This window comes from Lepidochelys kempii, chromosome 6, assembly GCF_965140265.1.
Source record: "Lepidochelys kempii isolate rLepKem1 chromosome 6, rLepKem1.hap2, whole genome shotgun sequence".
Lineage (NCBI taxonomy): Eukaryota > Metazoa > Chordata > Testudines > Cheloniidae > Lepidochelys > Lepidochelys kempii.
The window spans coordinates 60,003,949-60,019,958 of record NC_133261.1 but is presented as its reverse complement, the minus strand read 5'-3'; the positions used below and the strand labels follow the sequence as shown (position 1 = coordinate 60,019,958).

The window sequence follows — 16,010 nt, the reverse complement described above, 5'->3', positions numbered from 1 at the left end:
AATTCCTACATACTACAGGTCTGTGGGCTGCCCTTTGGTCACCTTTACTGTGTTCTGTTCCAATGCCATGATTTTCCCTTCCTTCTCTTTTGTCTGGCCTGGAACCAGGGGGATGCTTCACCCAAGCTCCATTGTGTTAGGCACCGGATGGCAGATCAGTGCTCACCAAGTTTAATGGTCAGTGACAGCAAGCAGGCAGATGCAGACTATGTGGCTGTGTCCTTAACAGTCTGATAAATGGGACTGTTCAAAGAAACAAATTTAGTCCCAGTTGGGATTAACAGTTTGGCAAGTGTACCAGAAAGGCACAGTGGAGACTGGTGGCAGAGGAGAAAGAGCTATGAGACACCCAGGGGATGAGGCCAAGTGGGAGGCTGGCCAGACTAAGGAGAGAAGCTTTACCTACTCCCATTCCCATTCAGTGATCTCCAGCTGGCTGTCTCCACCGTGAAGGTGAAATGGGGGGTGGGGAGGGGAGTCTGCTAGAGAGAGACCCTGGGGACAGACAGCACAGGGTCCAACCACGGAGCATGGCAAAGAAGAGTCCTGCAACTTCTCTTCCAAGTTACCCTTCTAGCCAGAAATGTTCCCAGCTCACACAGCTCCCTCCACAGGCAACCACTATCACTCCATCGCCTCCACTAATTCCCTCCCCCGACGCCATGCCATGCCCCATTCTCCATTCGCTCTCACACTCTCCCCCCCCCCAACCAACCCCCATCATCACAGCACCATCGCCTCCTCCCACAGAGCCCCCCCACACACACACACACCCCTGCTGCAGCTCCCCACTGGCACAGATCTCCTTACCTGGCTTTCCCCTCTCGTCATCCCAGAGCGGCTCCCAGCCTAGCGTGCAGTCTGGGGCTTCCTTTCCCACTCCTCCCTTTCAGACCAGCCACTCCCCCCGGGTCCTGCAGCCCAGGCTCTCCCGCCCTTATAGGGGCGGGAAGAGAGCAAACCAAGCAAGAGATTAAGTTCACTTTCTGCTTCACGAGCCCTGCTGCGCACCCGGACTTGCCCAAAGGTAGTTCTCTGCCTTCCAAGCCCCACCCACCGCCTTGACTCAAACGTCTCCTCCCTCCCCGCAGGGGGAGCGGGCAGGGAAAAATCACCCCCCCAAACACCTGGCTGGAGCAAATGTTTGCAGAGGAGAAGGCTGGGACAGCCCCGAAGATCCAATGAGCGGGGAGCGCAGCCCACCGGGGCCGGGCCAGGTTTTCTGAGACGGCACCGCTTGCGAGGAGTCCCGCTGGCGCGCTGATCGGCGCCCGGGCCAGGCTGCACCAGGCTCCCTCGTGCTTGGAAAGGCAGCGCGGGCTAGTGGCTAGAGCAGGGGACTGGGGGCATCAGGCTGCCTAAGCTCTGTTCCCAGCTCTGTCGCTGTTACCTCCATTTCCCCTTCTGCGCTATAGGGCTCGTGTTACCCACCTCTCATGGGAAGGGGGAGGTTCATTAAATGAGCATTTACAAAGGGCTTCGAGACCCTCAGCTGGAAGGGGCACAGGGGAACCCCTGTAACGCAGCTGAGCCAGGCAGAGGAGCACCTGCAGTGCCTCAGGGGAGGGCTGAGCTCCGGTGTGGAGCATGGGGAGACAGGGAGGACGGGGGAAGAGGGTGCAGGGCAGAGTCTTCAGCTCCCGTAGAGTCTCCAGTTCTATAGTCTAAACTGAATGGGCAAAAAGCAGCAGGCCCCAAACACCCCTACGAAGGCAGAATAGCTCCCGGAGAGCCCAGGAATACAGTGGGGAAACCTGCCACACAAAACTGAATGGGGAATATGAAGTGATCAGGGTTTTCCTGGTGCAGCAGAGGAAAGAGGGGCCCAGCTGAATAGCCCAGGCTTGGAACAGAATGCTAGCTATGTGGAGGCTGCCTGTACCTGCAACTTCTCTCCCGCTCCGCCTCAAGGGTTACAGAAAGAAAGGCAGGCTTGCATCTCTCTCCAGGATGCAGGAACACTACCTGCCCCTCTCCCCACTTTGCATTTCAGAAGAGCAGTTGGGAGGATGCATAGGGTGTGGTAGGAAGGGGAGTGACAGAAAGTAAATTGCCACCCACCCCCAAAAGTAAGAGGCACTAGTAAAACCATAGCCAGCAAGCACAGACCTGCCAGCCAGAAAGATATAATCTCCAAGTGCAATGCATACCTCCTGGGCTGGGCCTCCACATGTGCACAGACACTGCCCCAGGAAAGACATTTACCTCCAGCCCAACCGGCTCTTTCTTGTCCTTATGAAATCCCCATTCAAACATGCAATTGCTCCTTAATAGCTTCTTTATGTGCAGCCCATTCCTGGGCACGAGGGAGGGGGCTAGGGCTGTCCTACCCCCACATCATAGATGAGCTGCTGCATCTTTCTGGGCTGAGAAAGGAGCAGCACTGTACCTTGCAGACACCAGCAGGGCCTCTTTCCTTGCTGCAGGTCTTCAGCGACATATGGGGGCACAGGGCACATTAGCTACTGATTAGAGCAGAGAGCCTGAAGTCTTTGCCGTATAGGTTCCTACGTTGCACTCATCACCACAGTATCTGAGCACCTTCCAGTAGTGCATTAAGTGCTATGCGGAGCATGAGCCTGTCATGTGTAGTTTGTTCTCTCATCCTATCCTTGGGGGAGATGCATCTATAATGGAGTGTTTTGTTTTGGAAGGGTTTTATTTTCTTTACTATCCCTGTTGTTCTGTATTTATGTTAGAGAAGGCAAGGTCAACAAAAGGCACCTTGAATTTGGAGCAAAAGGTGGTGAGGTTTGTGATGGTCTCTAGTTCCTGTGGGAGTTCATTCCAGTCTCAAACTGGTCTCCAGCTGAGCATTACCCTCACCATAAAGAGGAGTCAGACTATCTCGGCTCCCCCCCACCTTTGAGAAGGAAGTGTTATCTAGAGGTTAAAACATGGACAAGTGAGTTGGCTGTCTGGGCTTTTAGCCCTCTCCCTGGAATAGTGGTCGGAATAGTGGTCAGAATAGGGCTCTGAGATTCAGGACTCCTGGCTCTGCCACTGGCCCACTTTGGGTCCCAGGGTGAGCTACTTCACCTCTGGATACCAGTTTACTCACACACAACTGCCTATAATAGCCAGGGGGGTTGTGAAGTTTCCATATTTAATATGTGTGAGGGTCTTTGAGATCTTCCCATGGAAAGAGACACCACAGAAGGTCCCCCGCTCACACCCGCTCCTTTCAATTGAGAGAGAGCACAACTCCCACCCCACCTCCCAGCACCTCTGCACCAGTTGGTGAAGCTAGGATGCCTATATGAGAGACCTCTGCCTTGACCGAGCAGCTTGTATGGGCTGACTAGGGCAGCTCAGCCCAGAAGCCCCTATTGGCTACCTATATTGGAACCTCCCCATCTCATTGGCTGGGGGGCCAGAGGGCCTAGTTACTCCCTAGCATTAGCTATGGCAGTATCCATCCCATACCAGCAAAGCTCCTGCCTTCAGCCTCCAGAGCTTAGGTAGCAGGTGCAAAACCAGGACAGCAAGCCTTGAGTCATCACGGGTCAGTCTGCATGTGAGAAGCTCACTGCCCAGCAGAAAAGAAGGACAACAGGGATTGCAAGCAGGGGAAAAGGACAGCAGGGATTGCAAGCAGAGCAAGAGTCCAGCTGAAAAACTGGGATGGGGCAAAGTTACCCTCCCTCCTTCACTACACTCATTCAGCCTCATGAGTCCTGGCTTCCAGCTGAGTGAACATGGCTTCTTCCAGAGTTCAGTAGAGTGCTCCAAGCACTAGTCTGGGTAGGCAAGTTCTGCCATTAGGTCAGACAGAAGACTCTGTCCCTTCCCCGACCCATCCACACACAGTCCACTTGGCCTCTGTAGAATACTGAACTCCTGCCCTTAGTGAGCAAGGGACCCAACTCCACTCCCAGGCCTGTAAGGGCCTTTCTTTTGACTCAGTCCTATAACAAAAGAACCAGAGCTCCCCTGCTGCTGGCATTAACCAGCTGGAAGAAACTGCTCTAGGGCAGATGGAATTTACAGCTGTGTGATGGAAGATTGCCTGGGGCATAATCAGAGCTGGGGCATTTTATGACATTTGTAGCTCTGCAGCTGAGATAACGATCAGGGAGATCACAGCTCCAGCTGCAGGTGTGTGAACTGGACAGGAAGCAATTGCCAGGGCCTCACAGGAGCAGCAGCAGTGAATGAACAGCAGGAGTAGGAAAGGATTCTGGGAAAGGTGAGAAATAGGTATTGCCCACTGCTGGAGCCAGTCTGGCTGACCCTGAAATAAAAATGCCTATGTCTCTGCCTGCACGCACCTGGTACACTCAGGCCTCCACATGCAGGCTCCCACAGGGGCCTTTGCGCACATGAAGGTACATGCATGAGGACACATGTGCCACAGATGGGTTCATGCATGCTGGTATCTACACACACCAATTGCTGTATTCTTCTGGCTGTCTTTATGCTTCCCTCACCATTTTAGCAGGGCTCCCTCCCCCCTTCCCTCTCCAGCCAAATGCTCCTCGCTGGCTCCCTTGCTCTGTGCAGACACATGCTGCCAGTGGTAAGATGAGAGGTTTCCCACTAATGCCTTTCTCCGCCACCCATCTCTATTAGAAGGGTGCAGAGCAATGAGTGCTGCTTAGAGCAAGGTGGTGTTCTGGCTTTCCCAGAGCACAGAACTCTGCTCACCACAGGAGCCATCTATATTACTCTTCTGCAGCTCCCAGCCCAGCAATCTCCTCATTCTTTGGTTAACAACTGATTCATTCCTGCTGCTTTCTTTAAAGTCACCCCCTGCCTGCTTGAACAGTTCTAGTACTGGCTGCTCCCAGGAAGAGCCTTTTCCCTTCCCCTAGCCTAAGGGCTTACCTTTGCATGAGCAGCTCAGCCCATGCAGGGCCATTACAATAGGACCCATTCAGGGCCCCAGCCTGGCTGCCCTTTTCCTATTCAGACTATTGTCAGGTGAACAATTAGTTTATGGAATGTGGGTGGAGGGAATTTCTTCCTTGATTTGTGCCATTTCCCCCCCAAAGGTGCATGCCAGGGTGTTGTACAAGAGCACAGCAAGAGGACTATATTTGGTCTCAATAAGAATCTCATACACAAAGTGGCAGCACCATACTAGGATTTGAGGTCACTTCCTTATAACAAATCTATCCAAAAACGATTAAAGAAGCCGTTCAGTTAGTAACAAGACCATCCTAGCTCCTAGGTTCAATGTTTTTCCCCAGCAGCTCTCCTGAGGCTACTGCTAATCCCTTACCTCCCATCATAACACACAGCTAGACACTACACAGGAGGGGTATGTGTCAGAACTTCCTCAACATGTCTGCAACTGCAGGTGGTAACAGCAGCCATTAAGGGAACCAGCAAAGGAGATTCAGGGCTTGAGACATCTCCTCCTCTAACCATTACAACATAAAAAAAAAGGGGGGGGGGGAAGCATCTTGCTCATTTTCTACTATTAGAAATGTTAAATCTGTTCTTCCCTGTCAGTGGCAGACTGTCAGGAGGTGGGGCTGTCTTAGACTCTTCATAGCGTTAGCCATCTCCCATTCATTGAAAGCAGTAGGGTGGCAGGATGTGTGTAACATTTTAGAGAAAGTGAATCTCTCTCCGTTGTTGGAATTAGGTGTGTGTTATCAATAGGTTTGGACAGCAATGGTGTGTTACCTATGTATGCAACACATGCACTAGATGCCACAGAATTCATTAAAAAACCCATGGCCCAACTGGCATCCCACAGGTCAGATCCAGTCATTGGGTGATTCCATCCAGCCCCCCCACACACATTGTAGAACAAAATTGCATCCTCTGCATAGTGTGACCTCACACACATTGTACGTATGAGGTCCTGCTGCATGGAGGATGCCCTTTTGTGGAATGTCACTAAAATGGTTGTGCCACTTAAGGCATCCAAGTGTAGAACTGAATTATCCATGACAGAACAGACTGAATGGTGTGATGTCTTCGTCAGGATGGAAAGTTTAGTGCAAAACTTGTTTGCTAAAAATTGTTGCGTGCCTTATTAAAAATGTCCCAGCCTGCCACGGTTTGACAGCCACACAAAAATCTTTTCCCTGGGAGGTGTCCAGCATTTACTGCCTTGCCTCATGGGATATCACACTAGTTTTGGAGAGTGGAAGGCCTAAATTGCTAAGGCAAGAACCCCATGCAGGGGGAAGTGGAGGGAGGGAGAAGGTCTGCAATTTTTTCAATTCCTCCCTGGCTTCTTTCTCCATCAAAATTTTAAATAAATTGTTAAAAGGCCCCATTAGTTTTTTCCCTTTTACAGGTTACCTTTAAATCTCATCACACCACCACAGTGACAGAGGTAACATAGGGATCATTTCACACACTGCTGAAATGCAAACACCTCTGGGAGAGAGTAGGACAGCAGCTGAAAACTACACAGCAGTTCAGAGGAGCAAAGGAAGTGAGGAAGAACAAAAGTGAAACTGCAGAAGGAATTTACAGAGGGAGAATGGAATTCAGCCAGGAAAGCAGAATTAACACCCCTACGCTCAGGATTACTGTCCCCTGGTTTTATGACAAGTGGGACCTTTACCAGGTGGTAGGATCTTGCTTCAGCATCTCATCAGAAAGATAGCAACCTCTGGCAGAATAGCCAATGTATTCCAGTCATAGAACAGTGCTCCAGAATATGAGTCTTCATTAAAAAAAATAGTCTGATCTCTCTGGCTGCAAAGAAACCCCTGAAAAGTTTAATGTAATGTAACTGATGCAGTGATGTTTTCCTGAACCTGCAGACAGCCTGCATCACATTTTTCTTAGTCATGCCCATGTGTCAAACCCCTCTCCAGCCAGTTGGCTCATTATTACACACAGTTCTAAGGCTCCAGCACCTAAGTACATATTCCATAAATTAATAGAAAATAACACATCCTCTATTCTCAGACAGAATTATAGTGCTCAGATAAGGAAGAGGGACAGATTTCCCCACACACTCATGTTGTATAGCAGCTTGCTTCATAAGTCTATGGAGTACAGATATTAGAATCTAGTCATCAGCAATGCTGAGAGATTTTCCCTCTAAATGTCAGTGTCACAGCTATGCCATGTCTGAGTTAATGCTTTCCCTCTTTTCTCTGACAGGACACACTGAACAGCCCTACCTCTACCTGCAGTCCAGCAAGAGAGGGGAAAAGGAAGAGTCCCCTGGCTGATGGAACACACACCCCATCCACATCTGCCTCACCTATGGAGAAACTAGGAGTATTCACCCAATTTCACCCTTCAGACAGACTGGTTTGTGGGGATACATTGGCAGCAAGAAACGATGTGCTGGGCTGAACTCAAGTGCAACAACCTGGACAGCAGGAACATAAAATCAGCTTCCTCCCATGCCACAGAAGAAGCCAGCAGCACAAAGACATGCATCAGACACGGGCTGACACCAGCCCCTCCTGTCAGAGCAGTCCAGTAACAGCAGCAGCAGCTGCTCCTTGGCTGGTCTCCAGGCACCTTGTGGCAGTTTCATACACACAGTTCAGCAGGGATCCTTTCTGGCGTGGTAAATGATACACCTGGGATAATTTAGTCTGGTAACAAGCCATATCTGAGCAGACCTTGAAAGAGCCTGTGTGTCACACTTGTCAGAGCCCAAGGCCAGGTCTACACGAGAGACTTTTGCTAGTATAGCAATGTCAGTTAGGGGTGTGATTTTTTGGTGACATTTCTGCAGCAAAAGCCCTAGTGTGCCACAGTTATACCAGCAAAAAAGGGCTTTTAGAGGTGTAGGTTTTTCGCTTGCTGGACCAGTGTACCAGCAAAAGCACTTTTTGGTGGTATAAGCTGCATGAACACTTTTGCCAGTATAGCTCCACCAGCAGTCCCTCCTAGTATAGACCTGGCCTACATGAGATCTCCAAACACCAGCACCAACATCCAGCTCCTCCATGGGCTTAAGCAAGAAAGTGTTGAGCCCTCTCCCTCCCTGCTGTCTGGAGCTCAGAAAGCAGCATTGCTCCCCACCTGCCTTGGGCAACTGACTAATAGTAAACAGCCACTTTGCAGAGCAGGAGAAGGACTGCACAACACAGGTATCATCCTTCACCAAGGCACTGCTAGAGAAGGCACTCCAGCAATGAGGGACACAACAACAGCACCAGGCTGGAGAAGGGAGAACCAATTCGATGCAAGGGCAAGGTACCTATCTTCTGGAGCCACCAGGACACCTGGTGTTGGGATGCTGCCAAATTGGTGCGGCCATACTGAATGAATGGTGTGAGCATAACTTGAAATGACAAACGTGGCTGATTGGCTGTAGAGGATCCTGGGAGCAGGTTCCCTTTAAGCAGAAGCAAATTTGATAAAGAACTGGCAAAGTCTGCATGTATGATCGATATTGAACCTATTGGTATGCAAATATGGGCCCACGCAAAAGTAAATATCACATGTATAAAGTTCCAGCCCGGAGCACAGGTCGACCTGGTTATAGTGACCTTACAGCAGGACCGTCACGCAGAGAGATAGAGCGAATGATTGCTGAGTGAATAAATGTGGGGTGATCTTCGTTCAGTACCACCCTCCCAGCCCGTTGTAAAATACTAATCAGGTAAAAATTAGTAACGACACGCCCACTGGGCATGCTTTTAAGACATGTGACTCCTTTGAGGAAAAAGTATAAGAATCAAGCAAAGTAAATTACTGTGGTTGGGACTCCTTAATTAAGGATTGAAGAAACAACACTGCTAGACAGAGTAGCCAAAACTCAGCTCCGCGGGCTCAAGTAGGACTATGAACCAGAGAGGTCTCAAGGCAATCAAGGGAAGCCAAGACAGACCAGAGGGCTGAGAAAAACAGACCAGGAAGAAAGAAGCCATCTATAAAATTGGTAACCACCTTCTCTGTTTGGCAAGCAGGAACTGTGTGAGGCTTGTACAGGGCCTGTTTGTGTATATTTGTGAAAGAGACACTCGTTAGGAGGAATGCATAGCTCTTAATGTCTAACGTAGGAATGATGTGCTTAATTAACCCTTTACCACTTGTGTAATTCCTTCTCAATAAACAGCTGTGTATGGAAGATAATTACTGTGGACCTTTTCCACTGGTATGACAGTAATCTGCACCACTGGGAGCCAGTAAACATCCATTTCGGGGTAGTAGCACCCCCTGTTGTCAACGTTTGGTAGCAGAGGATGGTTTACTGTTGTGTTTAAGTGAAAAGGTCTTTAAAATGAATCAAACTGTGTATGATCTGGTTGCCAGTTAAGAGCTTGGTATCTTGAATCATTGGTGTTAACCGACTAATTTGAATATTGTTCTGAATCAGTTCTGACATTAATTACAGCTCGGGGGCCAGATTTGGTTACAGTATGAAGAGAGGGAAATATACTGGTGAGGGGGTTTGTATTGGTCGTTCCTGGAGTCGATGTTTTGCAAACGCAGACAGGGAAGGGTCATCATACCGGGGGAGAAGGGGGATGCCCTGAAGCCCCTGGGTATGGTTGAGAGGTGCTTACTGAGACAGGCATGTGAAGATCTTGGCTCTGATCCATGGTTGCCTAACACTGTTCCTGTCCCAGACAAGGAAGGGTGTTTGGATGAAATGCTGTTAAAGTATCAGACATGTGGCACTCCTACTCCTAAAAGGGAACAAATGACAATGTTTGGACAGCATTTGGAGAAATGCTGATGTTTGGATTATGTATCAGGCTGTGAATAAGTTTGCAGAGGAACATGAGATTTGAAAACAGGAGAAGGAAAGTTTGCAACAGGAGCTGAAGAAGCTGAGATTACAAAAAGAGGGGATGAAAAGAGATTTGCAAAACACAAAATGTACCTAATGTCCAGCAGATGGTTGCTTTAACTCAAACTTGTCAGGAATTGGAATGTGATATGGATGCACAAATGCAGGAAAAACAGAAATATAAATTGGAGGCAAAACGATATAAAGGAGCTGTGTCAGTTTTAACTGAACAAGCTACAAAGCCACCTGGAAAAGAGAATAATAAGAAATACACTGAAGTGACTAATAAACTGGAGTCTGCTTTGGTGGCTAGGAAAACTATTTGTAGCATGGCTTTCCATCATAATCCCTCAAATGATGAGGCTTGGGAAAATGTTGTGAAGGAGTGGCAGAGGGCAAAAGCACAAGACAAGGAGGAGGAATCTGTAAAGCCAAGTGTCATTCCACCTCCATATGAATGTGTGAAAGAGGAAAAGAATGGCAAAAGGGTGTGTGTGTCATTACGGTCTGGCAAAAAGCGTGGGAGTGAAGCAGCAAGTCAGCCTATATACCATAACATTGATATACCCGTAAGGTGTCCACAAGAGATTAAAAACAGAGATATAGAGCTAAATACAAAACTGATGGTACAATGGTGAAGGATCAAGAAGGGAGCTTGGTGTTCAAATTCCTGGATGAAGAGGATGAGCCTGTTGAATCAGAAGACGAAGCGGAAAGTCAGCCAGGATTGGTGGTTCAAATACCTAAATCCCCAGGCTATGTATTGGAAGAGACAACTCGCCCATTAACTGACAGTGAAAAGTAGGCATTAGCTAAGCAACTAGGTCCCTTGACTCAAAAAACGTGTCTGACTTGTTTAATGGGATACACTGTTAGAAAACTCTTGGATTTAGGAGACCTAAAGGGAGCTGGTAATAACTTGTGGTGGCCCTCGGAAGGGGAAAGGCCCTATGGAAGAGTCATTAGGTAATGTTACAAATTTCCCAGCCTATCACCTGTTCCCAGAAGTCCAACATCTTCCCTCCTATTCATTACAGTGAGAAGCAGGTTACAAATATACCTGAGAGATCCCAAAGGATCTCACAGCTCTTCACACAACTCTATTGAAATGTAGCTATTTCTGGAGCAGAAGAACACAGGTGGACAACATCTGGCACCACATTGTGGGCCAGAAGGGAGTTTGGCCAAGGACACTGGGGCAAACAAATCCAACTCTTACAGAAATGCCCTGGGATGTTTCATGCTTCTGCACAGTTCACGGGGTCTCTGCTTTCAAGGCCCCATCTGAACACCACACATACAGCAAAGCACGTGAAGCCAAGTTAGCTACAGTGACAAGGATACAAGACTGATCTGAACCATCTGAGATGTGAACTGCTGCTTCCAGCCCATCCAAGACTTTGAAAGCCTACGCTGAAGCCAGGAATCCATCCCATTCAGTGGATTACAACTCTTGCAAGCAGGCAACGATGGGTACCTCTGATCCAGGCCTGCATCTGCTGCATCCAGACCTGCTCAACTGTAAGGCGTGAAAGTTTATAAACTGTCACAATCTCAAACAACAAACGTTGACAAGGAAAGGTGCAAAAGTGAGACAAAGACTGAATTAGTCCAAACAAAAGGGCCTATTGATATAACTCAAGGACTGTGTTAAGATCATGCTTCGTAAACCAAAAAAAAAAGTGTGGAACCATAAACCAGTGCACCAAAAATCAGTGTGTTGAATACTAGGCCTAACTGGTGAGCAAAATAATGAGGGGATGGGCTAGTTGGTCCATCACATCCCTTCTGGAGTCCTCGAAGAAAGAAACTTTGGGGAGAAAAATTGGCTACTGGAACAAGCTTCACCATCATGGCTGCCGCTGCCATCCTCACTGTCTCTTGGGACCCTGGGCCTTTGTCATCCTAATCCTGAGGGACATCCTGACCAGGCAGAGCCAAAAAGGGAGCCAAACGGCATTAGGGTTGCCAACCCTCCAGGAATTAAAGATTATGTCATGTGATGAAAGATCCGACAACATTTCCACCTCCACCAGTTCTGGCTGAATCCCAACCCCCACATGGGATGTGAGACGTCTCCCCATACCACCTCCCTCTGTGTCCTTTTCCTTCCCTATCTTACTTCTTCTCTTTCCTATCTCTCCACTTCTCTCTAGTGAGAGTGTAGCCTAGCCAGCCAAGACTGCATATTTTGCAACACTGCTGTAGGCCTGTGATCTGAAAGAGGCAGCTAAAAGCAATGCCCTGCAGCATCTGGGCCCTGAACAGAACTACACCAGGTTTAGGGATACAGTGCCACAAGCAAGAGAACCCCACTGCTTAGCCTGGGTTAGCCCTAAAGGACATGAAGCTTCTGTAATAAGCAACTTTCTTTATTACTTTTTAAAATTTAAGATAATAACTCATTTGTGTATATGTTTCCCTGCTTGAACTTTGTAAAAAATCTCTTGTTTCTTTTTCCTACTTAACAAATATTTATATAGTTTATTATAGGCTTGGCTACAAACATAGTCTTTGGTATGAAATCTAAGTGCAATTGACCTGGGTAAGTGATTGGTCCTTTGTGAGTAACTTGAATATTGGTGTGATTCTTGGTGTAAGGGCCCATCTGTCACGAGGATATGTTCACTTGGATGGCAAGATAGAGTACCCAAGGGGACTGTCTGACTCCACGTTCAGGCTGTTCTAGTGCCTAAGGAGTTTACACTTGATAATTGGTAGGTGAAATCTAAGTATAAAAGTCACAACCAATTTGAGTTGTGATTCTTAACAGTCTGCCCTGAGTTGGTACTCATGCTCTTAAGTCACTGCAGGCAGCATTACAGCTAGGGCAAAGAATTATTCCATCAGTTTAGTGCTGTCTACACCAAGGATTAGATCAGTTTAACTACGTTGCTTAGGAGTGTAGATTTTTCACACTTTTGAGACGCTGCTATGCTGATGTAACTTTGGAGTACAGACCAGTGCATAGTGAAACACAGGCCCTGCCTTGGAGAGTTTACCATCTAAATAGACAAGACAGCTGAAGGGTGGGAAGAGAGGCACAGAAGGGTGGTGACTTGCCCAACGTCATCCAGCAGGTTGGTGGCAGAGCTAGGAACAGAACCCCAGGTCTCCAGTCTCCCAGGCCAGTGTTCTGCTGACTAGACCCCTATCTGAAAGCCTGCCATGCAGTTGGAACCGAACGGCATCATGGGGAATTCAAGCTCATGCTCAGGAGATTCTGGCTTTCAACTTGGTTGATAGATTAATTCCTTTGCCCCACTAGCTTTTGCTATGATAACTCTTTGAAGGGCAATTTCAGGAGGAGGAAGAACCATGTCTCCCCTTCTTACTACACATAAGCCCTTGCTGCCCAAAGGAGACAGCACAGACTGGTAACACCAGGGCTGGCTCAAGCCCCCCACTCTGCACTGTATCTGTCTGGCAGGGGCACCAGGGAGAGAAGATATCTGCCTTCCCCTTCTTACTACTGACATTTGTGAGGAGAAGGGATTTTATTTTCCATATGAAACCCAAGGTTTGGGTAGCTTGAATTTACTGCTAGCCTGGGGAGAGCACCACTGAGCCAGACACCTCTCCCCCTGCAGCTTACACCTGCCTCCAATCTAACCACGGTGCCCAGAGCTGGTAAGTAGTGTAAAAAGAGTGCAGTATCTGATGCTGGAACACAAGATAGTCTGCACACTCTGGGACATGCACTGCACTGGAATACCAGGGGATGGGGTCTCTGCAAGAGACATAAATAACACGGGGGGAGATGAGCATTATATGAAGGTCATCAACAAACTGCAAGCGTGTGATGGACTCACTGGCGATGACAGGAGCTTTCTAGCTCAAGCACTTTGCAACCCAACTGAACTGCATGGCTAATTTATACCTGTGCTGAGCCCACCAGCCCAGCAATTACCCTGTAAAATACAGAAGGGGAAACATGTGCTTGCTTTGACTGAACATTATTTATTTGACTTGAAAGGCATAAACTTTCACTACAGTCACTTTAACACAAAGGTTTTGCTGGTCAATAACCCTGCAGTGGAACTTGACCTGTCTGGGCTGCAGCAACAGAGGCATTACATCGTGGAGCAGGGCAAGGACAGTCCCTCTGTATAATGCACCTGAAAATAGCAAAATCTGTCTGGGTTCTTCTATACCAAGAGGATCATCAGTGTGGAGTAGTCACAGAAAACTAACTTGCCCTGCAAGCCCACCCAGGGAATTAAAAGAACAAACTCCCCCCACCTGCGTGGCTTATCTAGATCAGCCCTCTGGACAGTGTGTATGTTGGAAGTGGGGGTGGGAACTGGGAGTTCCCTCTCCCACTGACTCTGTGCACAGGGAATGGACAGAGATGTGGGGAAATAAGTGAAGCTTTGGAGTTTGGCTAAGTGACCTCTCTGAGGAGAGGGACATGGTAAGAGAATGCAAATACCTGAAGGGCATGAATGATTACCAAGCAAGGAGAGGAATTAGTAACACCAAATCCACACACTTCATAGCCAAACATTTTACAGAGTTCTTTAATGAAAGCCCCGAGAGCGCTGATTATTTGGGGGTTACAATCGGGGAGAATGAGAAAGAAGGGGATGAAAGGAAAATATAGGCTGAGCCCCAGGAAAAAGCTTCCTAGAGACTGACAATTAGGAATGGACAGATGAGGACGCATTTCACACTGTAGTGGCTGCATCACTATGCTGGGGCTTCATGTTTTTTAATTTCTCCTGGCAGATTAATACTGAGGCTGTGAGCAGAGGGCAGAAGAGATCAAGAGACAAGGTGGGGGAAGGAAGTTTGAAGGGCTTGAGGAGAATGCCAGGGGTGGGATTAACATCAACCAGAAAAGTGCTGAGACCAGCAAGTCTCCCTTCACACTGAAGTCTCCTGCCTCACAGGAAAGTCTGACCTTGACTATCAGCTGCCAAACTATCGATGCTGCTTCCCCAAAACCAGGTTAGCCTCCTCCTCACAGACCTGGCTGCACAAAAGGCCCTTGTTCAGAGTCCTTATCTGGCTCAGGATGGGGAGGAGCCGGAAAGTCCTGCTGCTTAATGTCCTGTACAGATGCCAGGAGCCGTCAGAGCTCTGTATTGGGTTCATTAGGGGCTGGCTGGCTGGCAGGAGCAGCACTTTGCTAGTGCAGGTAATGAGGGAAACATCTCAGCACAGGGCACGTTAAAAATAAAGCAGTAAAAATAACAGCCCACTTATATGTGAGATTCATTTGGGTCCCCACGCCACAGAGTCCCTGCTGGGGGAGAAGGAGCCTCCTCCCACTGGTGTGGGTATTTTAGTAGGCAATGCTGCAGCCTGGCCATTTAGACGAGAACTGTCTGGGTTATGAGGTCAGTAGTGGAGGGAATAGCCTTGGCGGCAGCACACAACCAGTGCAGGCAGCAGTTCCATAGGGACATGACCAAGGGAGCAGGTGAACCATGAAGTCAGCTAGCAGCAGAGCTAGGGACAGAATGCAGAAGCCCTGACTCAGGCTAGTGGCAGGGGGAAGGCACGGCCTTCTGAAGTGAAGTGTACTGGCTTTAGCTTTGCCCCATGAGAGCTGGAAGGGGTGGGCGCAGGGGGCAGCCTGTCACTCATTTCCCTCACTCCTATTCTTAGGCCCTTTCTTCTCCCATTTCCTTTGTTTCAATCTTCAATGAACAGGAAGAAAAGGGAAGGAGCCTTGACAAATCCGATCAAGGTTTAGACAAGCCAGGCCATGCACTAATGAGGGGCGGGGGAGGCAGCAGAGGAGAATGACAGCCCCCAAAAATGCTTGGTGCACAGAGGGAGAGGGATTCATGCCAAACAGGGCAAAGAGCCACAAGGAGCAGGTCCCCAGTCTGCTAAAATAAATTGCTGAGGGGTCCCTTCTGGTCCTCCACCCTAAAATGGACTTTTCCCTTCCAATCCTTTAATTCTCAAGTGAAGTAGCCCAGGACTCTGCCACTGTATCCAACTGAATTTGAAATTTAGAGATCAAAGGTTCTCTGGAAACAAGAGGATTTGAGGAGGGGAATCTCCAAATGTGCATTAAAGGGACATCTCTTTGTAACAGACACAAAGAGAAGATCCTTTGCTCACCAGGGTTTAGGTGGACAAAAAAGGACAAATGTTCTTCCTCCTTCTGTTACAAGGCAGGTGCTGTGGGAGGCTAACAGGAATCTCAGGGGCTGTCCTGTGGACTTAGCACACCCCCTAACCAGGGATGAGGAGTGGTGCCTGGCAATAAGTGACTGAGTAGAATGCGCCATTGAACAGAGAGGGAGCCAGCAATCCCAACATCCTTCCCCATCTTACCTTCTACCCTAACCTCACTGGTCTGTGCAAGAAGAGACTGGGA

At 48.5% G+C, this 16,010-nt stretch overlaps 1 protein-coding gene across 24 annotated transcripts in view; it reads right to left on the bottom strand.

Moving 5' to 3' along the window:
- The window catches only part of LARGE2 (LARGE xylosyl- and glucuronyltransferase 2), a 118,524-nt gene that overhangs the window by 93,701 nt on the left and 8,813 nt on the right, over nt 1-16,010 (bottom strand). The window contains exon 1 of one of the 24 annotated variants that reach the window (XM_073348113.1): nt 811-1,044. The exons of the other annotated variants lie outside the window; for them this stretch is intronic. The gene's annotated coding sequence lies outside the window, so the exon portion shown is untranslated. Of the gene's footprint in view, nt 1-810; nt 1,045-16,010 lie in introns of those variants that run through there. 24 annotated transcript variants of the gene reach the window in all.